Source organism: Peromyscus californicus, unplaced genomic scaffold (assembly GCF_007827085.1).
Source record: "Peromyscus californicus insignis strain IS unplaced genomic scaffold, ASM782708v3 Scaffold_7__1_contigs__length_154581171, whole genome shotgun sequence".
Classification (NCBI taxonomy): domain Eukaryota; kingdom Metazoa; phylum Chordata; class Mammalia; order Rodentia; family Cricetidae; genus Peromyscus; species Peromyscus californicus.
This window is the reverse complement of record NW_026294595.1, coordinates 41,016,739-41,033,025: the sequence shown is the minus strand read 5'-3', so window position 1 is coordinate 41,033,025 and position 16,287 is coordinate 41,016,739. Positions and strand designations below refer to the sequence as shown.

General features: G+C 35.6%; 1 long non-coding RNA gene across 3 annotated transcripts in view; it reads left to right on the top strand.

Annotated features, from left to right (window-relative positions):
- LOC128101367 (uncharacterized) overlaps positions 1-16,287 on the top strand; it is a 119,346-nt gene that overhangs the window by 13,420 nt on the left and 89,639 nt on the right. For all 3 annotated transcript variants that reach the window (XR_008215078.1, XR_008215079.1, XR_008215077.1), the window contains exon 2: positions 8,173-8,218. This is a non-coding gene — a long non-coding RNA (uncharacterized LOC128101367). The remainder of the gene's footprint in view (positions 1-8,172; positions 8,219-16,287) is intronic.

Below are 16,287 nucleotides of genomic sequence, written 5' to 3'. Positions count from 1 at the left end.
ACTATTAACTACCAAATGATAGTAATTACAACTAATACTATGTCAATCCCAGCTAAGTCATTTATCCTCTCATTTAAATTTTCCATTTTTGAACCTTTCATAGTAGCATTATATAGGGTACTAGTGTCCTGCATTGTGACGTTCCATATTCTTAATGTGGGAAATATTTTTCTTTTTAATATTATCTAACTCTCCCCTATAAGACTTCACAGGTATCTCACCAAATCTGCTGACTTCTTACTGTTTGTGTTCAGTGTCAGTGGTGACTCAAGCCCCTCCTACAATTTCCAAGCACTGGCCTCCTCACTAGGCAGAAGTTCTGTTCTCACAGGCATGAGCCCTGCTGCTGTCATTAAGATAGCATTAACTAAATTTCTATTGTTCTATTCATAAATAAGATTTGAGATTCAAAGACTGAGGTGAAAACCTTCAAGCTCTGAGAGGCTGAGTAGCAACTAATTAACCCTCTGTCCTTGCTAGCATCTCCCAAAGACCCATGCTTTGGCTCCACCAAACCAGAAAAAGCCTCACCACACCAAATCCCTCCCTACTACTTCCTGTGTCTTTCTGTCTCTCCTGGGTGTCCTCTGATACTCTATGATTACTTTCTGTCAACTAGTTGCTAACTCAACCTCCTGACCCAAGGTTAATTTTATTTAAACAGTAAAAATGCAAACTTGGGGTTCACAGTGTGATCAAATATCCCCAAACATGTATTTGTAGGATTTTCTACAATTTGTAATTTTATGTGTGTATGAATTCATAGCAAATACACATGTATGTATGTATATATGACATATATGTATGTATATGTCCATGTATTTCTATATGCTTGTATCCCTACATTTTTGCTTATGTGTTCATTTGCATGTGTGCATAAGATTTAAGAAATTGCCACATAGATATTATGAGAAAATGAAGTCTTACTAAGGTGACACATCTTATACTCCATTCTTACATTTCAAGCCAGATATAAACTGACAATCGGTCATACCTATGGTGTTCATAACTAATTTTCCACTTTCCTTGCCTTCTGAAAATATAAATTATCTTGTTAATTCTATTACAATAAACTACCATGACCACTCTTTGAAAGATATACATGTATGTACTTTGGTGTGCTTAGATCTTCTCACTGATAATTTTGTGAGATTTAACCATTTTCTTGTATGTTGTAGAAACTTGATCAATTTTATTTCTGTATAGTTTCCAATTATATTCTTATAACAACTATAATATGTCAGGCTACTCTAGATGAATAATATGACTTGGAGATTATTGCATATGCCTCTTGGAACAAAACACACATAAACAGGAGTTTTAGAAAGAATGAATTTTGTGGAAACTTGTGTACACATGCTTAGCTTGGATAATATTCCCAGTAGTTATCTCAGAAGGTTGGAAGTTTTAGTTTGTATATATTTTTAGCAAGTACTTGACAGTGTTATTTTGTTAACCTTAGATTTTACAGAGCATGCATATGTCTTAGTTACTTTTTGATTGCTTTGAAGCTACACTATAAACAAGGCAACCTAAAAGAAAGCATTCAATTTGAGACTCATGGTTCTAGAATATAAACTTGTCAGGCAAGCATAGTACTGGAGCAGTAGCTGAGAGTTTACATCCTGACCCAAAAGCAAGAGACAGATAGCAAGACAACTGGAGTGGGCTTTTGAAATATCAAAGCCCATGCCCTGTGACATACCTTCTCCAACAAGGCCACACCTAATCCTTCCCAAACAGTTCAACCAACTGTAGACCAAGCATTTAAATATGAGTCTATGGGGAATATTGCTATTCAAACCACCACAGTGTACTAGCATGAAGTTTTGGCTTGAATTTGTGTTACCAAGGTGACTCATGATATGTCAGGCACTCATTTATGCTTATTGGCTCTTTGGATATCTTCTTTGGAATAACTTGTTTGTGAATTTTCCACATTTTAAATTTGATCATCTTTTTGTTTCTGTTTTTGTGGGCCAATTTTCCTTCAAACACTTACATATTTAGGGTATATGTGTACATTAGTATAATAAATGTTCTATGTCCTTATTCTTTGTCAGCAATTAGTAATTACATAGAGTTTTTTCTTATTTGAAGTTTTAAATTTTCATTTCCTTAATGTGATATAGTTGATGATTGGTGGTTCCTAATAAGTACAAAGTCAGTTTTCCTCTATGGTTATTATTTTTGTCTCATGTTCAATAAGATTTTAACTATATTGTCTTCATATGTACATATGTTCATTCAAAGTGGGTGTATGTGTATGCATGTTTATATGGAGATCACAAGTTGAGGTTACATGTCTTTCTCAATTATACATCACTTTACTTTTTGAAACAAAGTGTGGTAATATTTTATTTGTGCTCTAACAAATAAAGTTTCCCTGGGAATCTGAGGGAAAAGCCAGTCACTATATTAAACATAGAGGTCAGCCAGTGGTGACACACACCTTTAATCCTAGCATTCCTGAGGCAGAGATTCATCCGGATCTCTGTCAGTTCAAGGCTACACTGGGAACAGAGCCAGGCATGGTAGCACATGCCTTTAATCCCAGCACTAGTTAACCATAGAGGTCTGGAGGTCTATACAGACAGGCTGACAGGATGTGATAGACTGGGCGGGAAGAGGAAGTGATGTAGCTCAGTGGAGAGAGGCAGGACACAGAAAGTTATATAGGTGTGAGTATACAGTAAGTAGCTCTTTCTTTAGAATGAAGATTTAATAGAGATAAACTGGTGGCTGCAAGTAGTTCAACTGAGTTCCATTTGGGTGAGGACTCAGAGGCTTTCAGTTTGAGGAAACAGAATCAGTTGAGGGGTTAGCAAGGTGAGATGGCTGTGACTTGCTCTGCTTCTCTCATCTTTCAGCTTTCACCCCAACATCTAGCTCTGTTTCTTTAAATAATAATAAGACCATTTAGCAATTCATGTTACAACAAAGTCTCTCGTTAAAGTGGTCCTATTACTCAGAGCCCTCATTAGGATCACCTTCAGAGATTCCAGCAATCTTCCACTGCACTGTTTTCACACCACCTCCCCAATGCCCTTCAATTCCAGCCACCCCTTTCCACATTCTCTTACTCTGCTAGTCTATCACCCACCTGGTTCTTCCACTCCTGTTTCCACCTGCCTCAGTTCACCCACAAAATCTATTCTGTTTTTTCCATGCAGAGAGATCTCTGTGTCTCCCCTAGACCCTTCACTTTTACTTAATAACTATGGGTCTATGAATTATAGCTTAGTTGTCATTTACTTAATGGCTAATATCCCTTTATAAGTGAACACATACCATATTTATCTTTCTGGGTCTGGGTTACCTCACTTAGAATGATTTTTTTTTCAGTTCCACATTTTCTTTATCTATTGAGGGATATCTAGGTAGTTTCTAGTTTCTGGCTATTTGATAAAGCCACAATGAAAATGATTGAGCAGTTATCCTTGTGTGCAGATGGCAAGTCCTTTGGGTATATGCCCAAGAGTGGTATAGCTAGGTTTTGAGGTAGATTCATTCCCAACACTCTGAAGAACTACCATATTAATTTCCCTAGTGGATATACAGGTTTGCACTCCCACCAGCAATGAAGACATGTTATCCTTGCTCCACATCCTCACCAGCATGAGCTGTCTCTTTTGTTATTGATCTTAGTCATTCTTACAGGTGTAAGATTGAATCTCAAAGCAGTTTTTATTTGTATTTTCCTGATGGCTCAGAACATTAAAAAATTTCTTAAAGTGTTTCTCAGCCATTTGAGATTTCCCTATTGAGAATTCTCTGTTTAGATCTGTTCTCTATTTTAAATTGTGGTTTTGGGTCATTTTTTGATATCTAGTTTCTTGAGTTTTTATATATTTTGGATATTAGTCCTCTACTGGATATGGAGTTGGTAAAAATATTTTCCTATTCTGTAGGCTACTATTTTGTCTGATTGATGATGACCTTTGCTTTACAGAATCTTTTCAGTTTCATGAGGTCCCATTTATTAGTTGTTGATCTTAGTGTTTGCGCTATTGGTGTTCTGGTCTCCTATGCCAATGGGTTCAAGGCTACTTTCTCTTCTATTAGTTCCAGTGCTTCTGGTTTTAGGTTAGATCTTTGATTCAGCTGGACTTGAGTTTTGTTCAGAGTGATAAGTATGGGTCTATTTGCATTCTTCTACCTGCAGATATCCAGTTTGACCAACACCATTTGTTGAAATGCTATCATTTTCCCATGTGTATTTCTGGCTTCTGTATCAAAAAGCAGGTGTCCATAAGTGACATTTATGTCTAGGTCTTCAATTTCATTCCATTGATCAATGTGTATGTTTTTATCCTAATATCATGTGGATTTTATTACTATTGCTCTGTAGTACAACTTGAAATCAGGAATGGTGGGACACACATCTTATATTATTCAGTATTGCTTTAGATATCCTAGGTTTGTTGTTGCTGTTGTTATTTTTCCATATAAAGTTGAGAATTGTACTTTCAAGATCTATAAAGAACTGTGTTGGAATATTTGATGAGGATTGTGTTGAATCTGTAGAATGCTTTCGGTAGAATGACTATTTTTACTATGTTAATCCTACCAATCCACCAGCATGAGATATCTTTCCATCTTCTGATATCTTCTTCAGTTTTTATCATACAATCTTTAACTTGCTTGGTTAGAGTTAACCAAAGGTATTTTATATTATTTGTGGCTATTGTAAAAGTTGTTTCCCTGATTTCTTTCTTGGCCCATGATGTCCTGAGTTAATCTTGTATCCAGCCACTTTTCTAAAGGATTTATCAGCTGTAGGAGTTCCCTAGTGGAGTTTTTAGAGTCACTTATGTATACTATAATATCACCTGCAAATAATAATACTTTGATTTCTTCCTTTGCAATTTGTATCCCCTTGATTTCCTGCAGTTGTTTTATTGCTCTAGCTAGAACTTTAAGTACTGTATTGAATAGATATGGAGAGAGTAGGCAACTTTGTCTTATTCCTTTAGTGAAACTACTTTGAGTTCCTTTCCATTCAATTTGATGTTAGGTATAGGCTTGCTGTAAATTGCCTGTATTATATTTAGGCATTTCCCTTGTATTCCTAATCTCTCTCAGACTTTTATCATGAAAGATAAAAGAGTTCTACTTTGTCAAAGACCTTTTTACCACTCTTGAGGTACATTTCTTGTATCTGTTTAGACAATTTGTATTAAATGATTTTGAAATTTTTCTTCTCATTCTTTTTGGTTTTGTCCTTTTGGGGGCTTGATTTACATATACACAAGGTCTTCATTCCACGAGCCTCTATGTATATATTCATAGCCATATATGTATATATAAAGTCTTGTTTACCTCATTATTTCACTCTGGAAATTCTATGTGTTGTCACTACAGCTCTGGCTAATCTGCTGTTAAATGTACATGATGATCTCTCACTGTTGGGTCTCCATTTTAGAATTTATGTTTAACACATATTACAGACTTATATAGGTAAAGTTTTGTTTATCAGTTTTGTATATTAATAGTAGTACCATTGGCAAATATCCTAAGAACAATGGTGATGCAAATGTTTGAAAATTCCCTGCTGGATGTCCATTTCCTTAGCAGATAACCATCTCAAATTCCTATTATCTTTTCTTTGCCAGTGTGCTCAAATAATATGTATTTGTCCTTCCCAGTTTTTATAGTTGTACTTGAGAAGATAAATAATTAGAAATAACGTATACCAGGAACATAGCTTATTTTGGCACCCATAAATACCATTTTATGAACACATGGAACTAGTTAAATTCTATACTAAATTCCAGGTTTTTACTAAGCATGGAGACACTCTCAGAGTTGTGCAGGTGCCAGATCTCTGGGGGGCATGATCCTGAGAGTGGGTCCACAGTAAAATATAGTAACTAAGTACTTTACTGCATTTCTCAGCCACAGCAATGTGGTATGCAGGACAAAATTTACATTCATGATTTTAAAACTGTGGTAAGAAACACAAGAAATCAACATGATGTCCTTAAATCCTCATTGGCATTGGAAAAACTAATCAAAGGAAATATGAAATAGCTGTGGTAAGTATGGGCCAGATGAGTAATATTTTGCATGGAAAACACAGTTTGGACCAGAATAGCATCTAAAAGTTCACAGCGAATGTTGTTAAAACTGAAATAAAAGTCACATGAATATTTTGAGAGCACTTTTAAGCAAGGTAAAATGCACAGGCTTATTGCTCACACATCCAGCATGCTCCCTGAACTTACGTAGGAATATTTTTTTGTCTCTGGGTTGTACATATTAACTTCATTGTGGCTTTTTGTTTTTGTTATTGTTCTCTTCCACACCAATCAGACTTCAACTTGAATTAACAGATAACATAAAAATTTTATCTTTAGCTTAACAAGCCTTAGTTATGAAATCAAGCTATCATTGTCTACCTTTTCTTTTAATCTTAGCAGATGCAGCAGTAATCTCCACAATGATGATAATAAGAACATCTTCAGTAAGCTGGTATAGAGAAGGTCCGTGAGATCCTCTGCTAGCAAAGGATGTCTCTGTGTAAGAATACCTAGTGATTTACAGGCGGCAGTGTATTCACATTATCCTTAACTGGTTGCTCAATTAGACACCTGTGTGACTCTGGAAAGAGCTGTGCAGCAAACAGGTGCACCTGTCAGCAAGCTGCTAAAAGATGTATTGATGATAGGATGTGGTTATCCAAAACAGTTCTAAAAACAGGAATCCGAAGACTTATCTCCTTTCAACCTTTCCTCCTCACCCCTCAACTCAGTATCTTACTAGCGTGTGAACAGAAACTTTCTGGATTAGTTGTTTCACATATGAAGTATGATGGAGCTTAAGCGTTGACTCTTAAATTAAGGTCAATGTTTTGTCCGTTGTGGTCACAAACTCCAAATACTAGCAGTTAATTGCACCCATGCCAGTTTTTATAGAAAAGAATAAAGAATTGGCAGTCAGGAACTTGAAGAAATACAAGCTAAAGGTGTCCTATTATTTAAAATGATCTATCATTTTAGAAAGAAAATTTAAAAGGTGATATATGCAATCTAAAATTAAATGCAAGTTTTTGAATTTCAGGCTGCAAGGCTAAAACGATCACAGAAAAATCCTTATAGTGCTTTGGAATTCTGTATAATATTTCTAGGGAGGTCATTTACTTTCATAATTTAGTGTGACTTATTTTGGCTTCAGGTCCATTAGAAATGTATTGCACAAAAAGATGACCTCTTTTTTTTTCCCTTTAATTTTTAACAGCAGCTTGCCAGTAGGAAAAGAAGATGTTTGAAAGAGGAGCATTTAATACTGTCCTAATAGCTTTCAAATATCTGTCTTTTAAAGTCTGATTGAGAGGGAATTTTGAAATATCTATTTTAACACTTTCCTCTGTTTTGAAGAGGAGTGTTAAATCAGATATGAAGTATTATTCAAATGCAGATGCCTCTATCTATGATGTCTACCACTGTTGTAAAATAACCAAGGTAACTCCAGAGGTCAAAAAAATTGAGTTGGTTAGTAACAGGTTTTATTACTTCTGTTTTTTTTTGTGGTTTTTTTGGTTTTTTGTTTCTTGTGTTTTGAGACACGGTTTCTCTGTGTACTTTTGGTGCCTGTCCTGGATCTCGCTCTAGTGACCAGGCTGGCCTTGAACCCACAGAGATCTGCGTGCCTCTGCCTCCCCAATACTGGGATTAAAGGCATGTGCCACCACTGCCTGGCCTACTTCTGTTATTTTTAAAATGATTGAGTCTTACTAATGTGAATTCCTTTAATCCGTGCATAGCTCAATACATAAAACAAAGAATTAGGGACTGGGGAGATGGCTCAGCAATTAAGAGTACATACTGCGCTTGTAAAGGTTAGGAGTTCTGTCTCCAACACCTACCATCAGAGAGCTCACAACTGCCTGTAATTACAGCTCTGAGGAATCTGGTGGTGTCCTCTTCTGACCTCTGGGAGTACCTGCACTCACATGTGCATACTCCCCACATACATATACACATAATTTAAAACAAATATATAAACAAGAGCCAGGTAAATATTTTTTATTCTCTTCCTTTCCCCTTTATGATTCCTCTTATTTTTCCTGTCCATCTTCTTGTCTATGTCTTGCTTTCTTCCTCCTCCTTCCCTCTTGCACTTTTACAAAAAAAATTATGAAAGACATTTATTTTTCTCTTTAAATCACAGGTGATCTTCAAGGGTTGAAGTACTTGGCTGGGTGCTGAAAGAGAAGGTATCTGTGTTCTGTCTTCCCCTGCCTGTGGGTTCACAGTGTAGACTCCTTTATTTGTCTTCAGGTTTTATTATTCGAAAAATAGCATGGTTGCATTGAATGCAATTTCAAGTCTCCTCAGTAAAACTCCACATTCTGTACATTTCCCTGTGACCATGGTAACTATTATTTGATAATTAAAAATCCTGCAGAGAAATGTCCATCAACTCTTAACTTTGACCAATAAAATTGGCAAAGTGATTTCTTCAGTTGGATCAGTAATTTTAAGTAAACTTTCTATGTAAATCTCCATCAGAGCATATCTCTATCCCACCCCAAGGACAGCAGGGGACATGGGTTCCTGGTGTCTGGTAGTTAGGGTCCAGGACTATGAAGGACTGTGAAGGAGTCATCCCATCTGTCATCTACTGTCAAAAACTGTTGAAAATGCACTACTGGTAAGTCCTTTGCATAAAACCAGCCTTGACTGAAATAAAATTCTGGGCATAATAAGCTATCTTCATAAATAGGTGTTACTTAATATTGCAATCTTTATAAATGTGTATGATTCTAAATCTTGTCAGCCTAGAAATTAGTATTTCTTCCAAAGTGCATTTTCTGATGATATCTTGTATATACTTAAAAAATGGAATGGTGTCTTATTAAATAACTTAAGACTTTTAGGACAGTAATGTTAGGGTCCTGCTCTCACTCTTCCAGGTCTAACGTCTTACATCATCAGTGGGTACGGTCGACCATGTACCAGCCTTAAAAAGCCAGATGTGGACCCCTGCGCTCTCTCTCTGCACCTATCTTTCTGTGTTTCCTCTCTCTGTTCCTGCTCTGTTCCCCCTGCCAGGCCTGGCTCTCCCCCCTTCCCTCTAATAAATCTCCAAAAACTAATATTGGGTTCTGCTGTAGCCTGTGACTCTTCGGCTGACCAACCAACACCGTTCATCCTTTCAATTAACCCAGCTTTAAACACAAATTTTAGGAGTTTTCTCTACCTACTGACTAAAATCTTCATATCTGAGATAATGGTTTGCCAATCTCTTTTTAATTTATTTCTCCACACCCTATTGGTTCCGCAACTCTGGGGAAACCAGAAGTACACCAGCTTCTACTTAACCTGTCAAGTCTTAGCCCTTGCATTGCATTTACTCTCATTCTCACTTCTCCCTCACTTATTTTCCTTTTCTTTTTTCCTGAATCAACTTAATATTAATTGGAGCTAGCATGTTCCATTTCTTAATAGTTCATTGCATATTTTCAAAGAATAAGGTCATTCTTATGTATAACCACAATACAATGACCCAAGCCAGGAAATTTATTATTGATACAATTATTATGTGATATAAACTAGAGTCTAATTCAAAGTGAATATATTTTATGACATATTTATATTTTGCTGTGGGATATTGATCAGTGAGCAGATACTAATAGAAGCATTAAGTGGACATTTATTGGGACAAGATGATGGGTGGATTAGGAAAATATGTTATCATTGGGAGTTTCATGAAAGGAGCTATTTGAGGTGCATGGTCTTAAAGCATACTTAGAATGCCTACTGTTGGGCAATGTCATTTTTGGGGAGATGTGAGCAAACACCTACTCATGCCAGATGGGAAACACATGACCAACCAAAGGAAGGGTAGCACAAAATCCAGTTGGGTGAACCAGTAGTTTTATTGGGTTTTCTTACAGGAATATAGGTAAAGAGTCATTTACAGGAGCAGAAAGAACTCAAAGACAGGCATCACTAAATCCTGTTGCAGCATGGGTATCAGATAACCAAAGTTGGAAACCTGGAATTCACTCTGCAACTTGCAGGAGGCACAACAGGCTAGAAACTATCTTCTTTGGGCGGCTCAGGTGCCCTGAGCCTATCCCAGGTAGTTCTGCTAATCTCTGTTGGTCTGGTATTTTTCTTCTAAGCAGCTCAATTTCTCTGAATCTGTCTTCCAGCAGTCCTTGCCTCTTCTAAAGGCACACAGAGAGGGAGGCCTATTATTGATTCTGATTAGTTTCAGGGAATTCCTGAAACCTTTGAGATGTTTATTTCCCAAGCTTAAGGAGCTTCCTTAGAGGATGGAATGTTTTATCTCTTTTAATGACAACCTGTGACTTATGAGCTTCCTTGAAAGATGGAAAGTTTTATCTTAGTGAAAAGCCACATTTCTGCAGCATCTGCCAATTTTACTTTAGCAACCTTTGACTTCATGAGTGAAGGTTCAGAGTAAGAAAACATTTGCATTTAACCATCTTAATGCTTGAGATGGCTGTATAATGAAATCCCTTAACACATCTTCTGGGGAGAAGAGAGACCAACCCACTGAAAGCAGGAACTGGCAAGAGATGAGAGAATGGTCTTGGCAGAACCAGTGTCCTGACAAAGCTTTGGGAAGGACCCTCTTCTGCCCCTAGTGCTGCATCTGAGTAGTGTGAGCTTCATTGACCCTCTGCATCTGTATCAAACAGTGCTCCATCCACTGGAAGTGAAATACCTGAAGGAAAAACACCATGCTCTAATTCACCACATGGTACTGTAAGAGCTTAGCAGATATCACAAGTAAGATGTGTTGATAAAGGATCATAAGTTCCAGAAGGCCCAGTGCAATAGGACTTTAGACTCTGGAAAAGATGGAGAAGTAAAGTAAGCATGTAGAGCCTTTGAGAATATAATTAATTTTGCTTAGGGTCTAGTCATTCATAGTTTTCAAAATGCCCCTAGCAAAATATTTGCAGGGCTGAAGATGATTGTTATAAATACTTTGCTTATAATTAGTTACTGAAATAATCCTTATAAATACCTTTGAGCCCGGTATTAAATTTGCAATAGTTGACATGTGCATAATGTTTCATGTTGGAGAGTGAATAAATGACCCACATACTCACAAAATTCATTTTGCCCAATACTGTCACAGTCCAGTCAATAGTTTTAAATTAACATAGATAATTGTAACCTATTAACTAAAGGGCCCCATGTCCCTTTGCTAAAATATCAAAGGAAATATAATTCCAGCCAGACTTTGGAGATATGTGATAATTCAACACTGCATGCTTTTATCACAGACTTTTCATTGAGTGTGGTACTCCATACATGTTAGACCAGCACTTAAGGGGCCAGAACAAAAGGATTCTAAGTTCAAGGTAGGTCTGAGTATTGCAGCAAAACTAGTTACAATAGAACAAAATAAAGGTAGCCTAAGCAAAAGAGGTATGCCACATAAATTTTTCAAAGTATAAATTTTGTATTGTTTCATGACTTTATTGCTTATTGGAGACTCATAAGGAATCAAATAAGCGTCTTAGTATTTGCTGATACTTTAAAGCTAAATTCCTCTTTTATTCTCTTCCTTAATTAATACCTTTCTGTGCTTTCCATTGTTGAAGGCGTTTATGGTTTGCAGTTACTTTATGAAACAAGGCATTCTAAACTCAATCTTATATGTTTTACAACTCCCCATCTGCAGCCTTCTCTCTGACATTGAAGTATTTTTCTAAGTTGACAGTAAGGAGGCTTTCTGTTAAACAACTTTGGTATTTAAAACTTAAATTTTATTATGATCTTTATTGATTTTGATAAAATAACAATTATTTTCCAATCAAGACAGACCTGTTTTCACTTTCCTCTGATGGTCCAAACAAGTGAAAGGAAGCAAAAGCAAATGTGTCCGCTGTAATTTAAATTTTCAGTTTGCAATTATCTTCACAATTTATTGAGAACTTCTCTCCATTCTATGGCAGTGACTTCACCAATTATCATGAGCCTGAACATCATCTGTCAGAAGCAAGCAGATGGAAGACGTTTCACTCATTGCTCACAGCTTTCTGTTTATTATTATACTAAGCACAGAATGCAAGAGATCTAAATGTAGCACATCATGAAAATATTATCCTCTGTAAATACAATGATTTGGATTTGTTCCTATTCCGAGGACATGCAGGAAATGCTTGAGGATATTATACCCTGATTTCTTTCAGTCTGCAAGAGCTGGACCCCTCCCCCACTTATGGATTGATACAAGTAGTCAAATCACTCCCAAATCTTCAGGAAATGAAAGGCTAGATCACTAATCACTGCATGCACACTTCACTTTAATATTTCATTCAGCTTTGATAGAAGATTATAATGGAAGATATTATGAAAGGGCACCACTACAATTGTACTCAGTGGGCCATGTGTAATATTTGAAAGTACATCATCTCTGTGGGTACTTTGCAAGTTGCAGTTGTTAGATGAAGAATAAATGTTAAACTAGATTCTTTTGGCCATCCAATCAAATACATTTATTATGTGCCCTCTGTGTGCAAAGAACTGTATTAAGCACATAGTTTGGTCCCTGCCATTATTCTTAAACTATGCTCCTGATGTGTGTTAAGCAGGGCAGAATGCGTCTTCCTAATAAAATAAAATAAAAGCATTTTCCACCAGTTTCTAGAAAACAGTTGAATGCTCAGAATTTTATGTTTTATTTTTTCCTGCTCATTTTTCTTACATGTTTGGTGCCTGTTACTGGTTGTTAATATTTGTAGTTTATAAAAGAAGCTATTAAATTATTTAAGCAACTGGATCAAATTTATAATTTATTTGGGTTTAATACATTTTAATTTTGTGTTGTACTATCATCAAGGAAATGTGAATACCAATGTAACTTAAATTAAGATGCCTTGGAAATGACTGTATAATTCCTTCAAGCTGTTAAAATCTAGCAGTTTAGACAGTTGCCTAAGACATAAATATCTAAAATATAATTCATATCCTTTAAAAGAATTAATGCATCGTTATAAGGAGTTAAAGCATGGGAATCCCCAGGAAGCTTGATGTATTTCTTTTTACTTACATTCTTCATTTTCTATATGTTTGAGGCAAACTGTTTTCCTTGTTCTCTAATTCCAATAATTTTCTACAACTCCTTCAGACCATTTGTAGACATATTCTATGCATAACATGCAATAAACTTGTTTGATGTTATCAGACAGTATTGGCTCAGTATTTCAAAGTGATAGTAAACACTGATCACACACTATGTGTCAGATACTGTATTATACACTCCATGCATCTTTCAGACTTCATAGTATCCCTATGGAAAGTGCTCTTTATTACCTCTTTTTTCAGAGGGGGAAATTGAGACACAAGATTAAGTAAACTTAACCCTGTTTACATGGCCAATTAATGATAGCCAGAGATGTAAAACTAGGCATTTTGGCTACAGAATGTGGATTCTTGGCTATTAGGCTATACTAACATCATTAGCACTATAATTATAATTAATTATGATTATTGGCTCAAGAGTGTTGCATATTTAGTTTACCTTTCATTGAAACTATTACCATAAACTAAATTGGTAGAAACAATGAAAAAAAAATTAGTGGCTCACATAATTAAAAGAATGACAGTCGCAGTTGCTCAGGAAAGGCTGATTTATGGGTTCAATGGCGTCACTAAGAACCCAGTTCCTTTTATTCTCTGTGCTCTGTTTTCCAAGATGGATGTCAGCAGTGATAGAGGGAAGCTTTCCCTTATTCACACTCAGCAAGGAAACGAGACCTGAGGCTCACTGCTCCTTATGGAAATCTCCTGAACCATTCTGAATGATCCAACTTAAGAACTGACTGCCAGGGAATCAATAATTATGGTCAGAAGTGAATTCTTTGGTATTACTGCAGTTCAAGGAAATATCCTGTTGGATAATGCTGGATCACACACTTCCCTGAACTCACAGGATCCTTGATGGAATTATGATAAAAGAGGAGATGGGTATTTCAAAGGCAACCTACATAGTAAACAGAATATGAAACCTACATATTTAAATGTTTATATTGGGCACACCAATTAGTAGGTTACTACATACATGTATATGTAACCTTACATATTATCTAGCAATGCATCTATCTCTCTACATCTGTATCTATCAGTCATCTTCCAAGTTAGAATTATTTACTTAATGTACAAAGACATGACACCATGTAAAATTATTTCAGTGGCCAAGGGAATTGAAGTCTGGGATATTTATACTGAACTCTTCTTGTGAGACCATCATATAAGTAGTGTTGACTATTGAAAAAGCAAAAATTTATCCAAAGGATTTAATACTGCAGATGATTGGAGCACCTAGTAAAATGGAGAAAATAGCATATTTCATAAAGTGATAGTTTTCAAATATTATAAACTGATGTTATCTATAGTTGTTATACAAATAATTTTCCTTGGTGTCTTTTTTTGCATATTCTGATATTTTTAAAGGAAATAAATACTTCTCAAAGACATGGAGCTCACAAAGACTGTAGTCTGAGAAATTTCAATGGCAAGGTTGTAGTGGCAGCTTGTGATACACAGGAATGAAATTCTTGTCCAAAGGAGATATACATGCTTCATGTTCTATGCTTAAAGAGAAACATCATAAGAAAAACCCACCTCTGGATTCTTATGTCAAGGCTACACCATTTACAAAGTACAGTAGCAAACATACAGGTGGAAGAATAGAGACTAAAAGATAAATGGATTCTTTGGTATTGGTGCAGTTCAGGGCATCCTAAACTGAAATCTTTGCTCACCTATCTCAATGCTAGGTTATATAGCATAGACAGTCTTGTTGAACTTAGAAATTCTGAAAGAGAAAATGATCTTTCTACACTTGTGTAGAAAGACTATTTTCCTTATGACGTGTGTTTCTATATCAAATCAGTTGTGGAGATTTACCTAAATGAACTGTAGCATTTTATAGATTTATACAACATGCAATAAAAGTGCTTGTGAATCATTGAATTTTGTTTTACCTTTTCCCACTTGTCCTAAGAATAGGAAGGTATAATGCACACATGAAATCTAGAATTTCCAAGTAGTATATATCTTTTGATAAAACAGTTGAGGACAAAAAGAAAACCACTTCAAGTACATATTTGTACATCCCTAAGTTAAAAATCAACTTAAAGTTTTTAGATTTACAGAATAATTGCAAAAGTGGTTACATTTCTATATATTTTGTACCTAGTTTATATACTGATAAGATTTTATATTAGTATGATATATTTGTTACGCTTAATACACATTGCTTTATACAGATGTCCTTGGGTTTCTTGCATAAAATTTTATTATTATAACTGTACCATATATACAGAATTAGCTTGAAACAGTGCAGAGAATTCTCATGTACCCCACGGTGAGTTTTCCTTATTATTGACTCCTTGCATTAGCGTGGTACATTTGTCAAAATTAATGAACCATCATAGATGCAGTGCCACCAAGTACAGTCTACATTTCACTCAACTTTCTTCCTTTTTTCTCTAATGTCCTGGTCCTATTGCAGGGTCCACCCAGGATATTATCTAAGCTTTAGGACTTTGTTTCACAGACTATTCAGGTTATTAATTACCCTGACACTTTGGGTGATTATTGGTCAAGTATTTTATAAACAGATGTTATGCATTTGAGATTACTGTTCGTTTTCTCTTGTTTGTTAGACTGCTTCTTTGAGTCTAGGGGGCTGATATTATAGAGCTAATGCAATTCTTACTGTATTAAGCCAAAATTTAAACTAATATTTTCTGTATAAAAATCCTATATCATTATAAACTGCTTGCTATAGACTTTTCTCATGTCACTTATTGTGGTAAAGGCTTCCTGTCTTTTGATTTAATAATAATAATAGTTTTTAATTTGTTAGTGTGTTTTCAGAATTGCAACATTATTTTCCCTTCTGTGGACCCTTCATCGCCCAGTAAGACCCTGTGTGGGTTTTCCAGTGTGTCATTGCCTAGAGACTACAGTTGTGTTATAAGGGATTAACATAGGGTTGTATTTTGTTTTTCTAAGGTTCCTTGATGTCAAAAATTTCACCAAAATTTTGAGAAATTTGCCTAGTAATTTATACAGAATATTAATCATAGATATTTCTATGGATAAAGCTGAAAATATTTATTTTTTCCTTCAACAGAACTATGATTTGGATAAAAATAATATACATATCACATAATACAAAATGAGGGATTGTGGAAAATTATAAGAATAACTGAATTAGGCAAAGCTTTACACTGAGTCTAAATGGACAACACAAATCTTGCTTTTGGACAGGAATATCAAAGGCTTC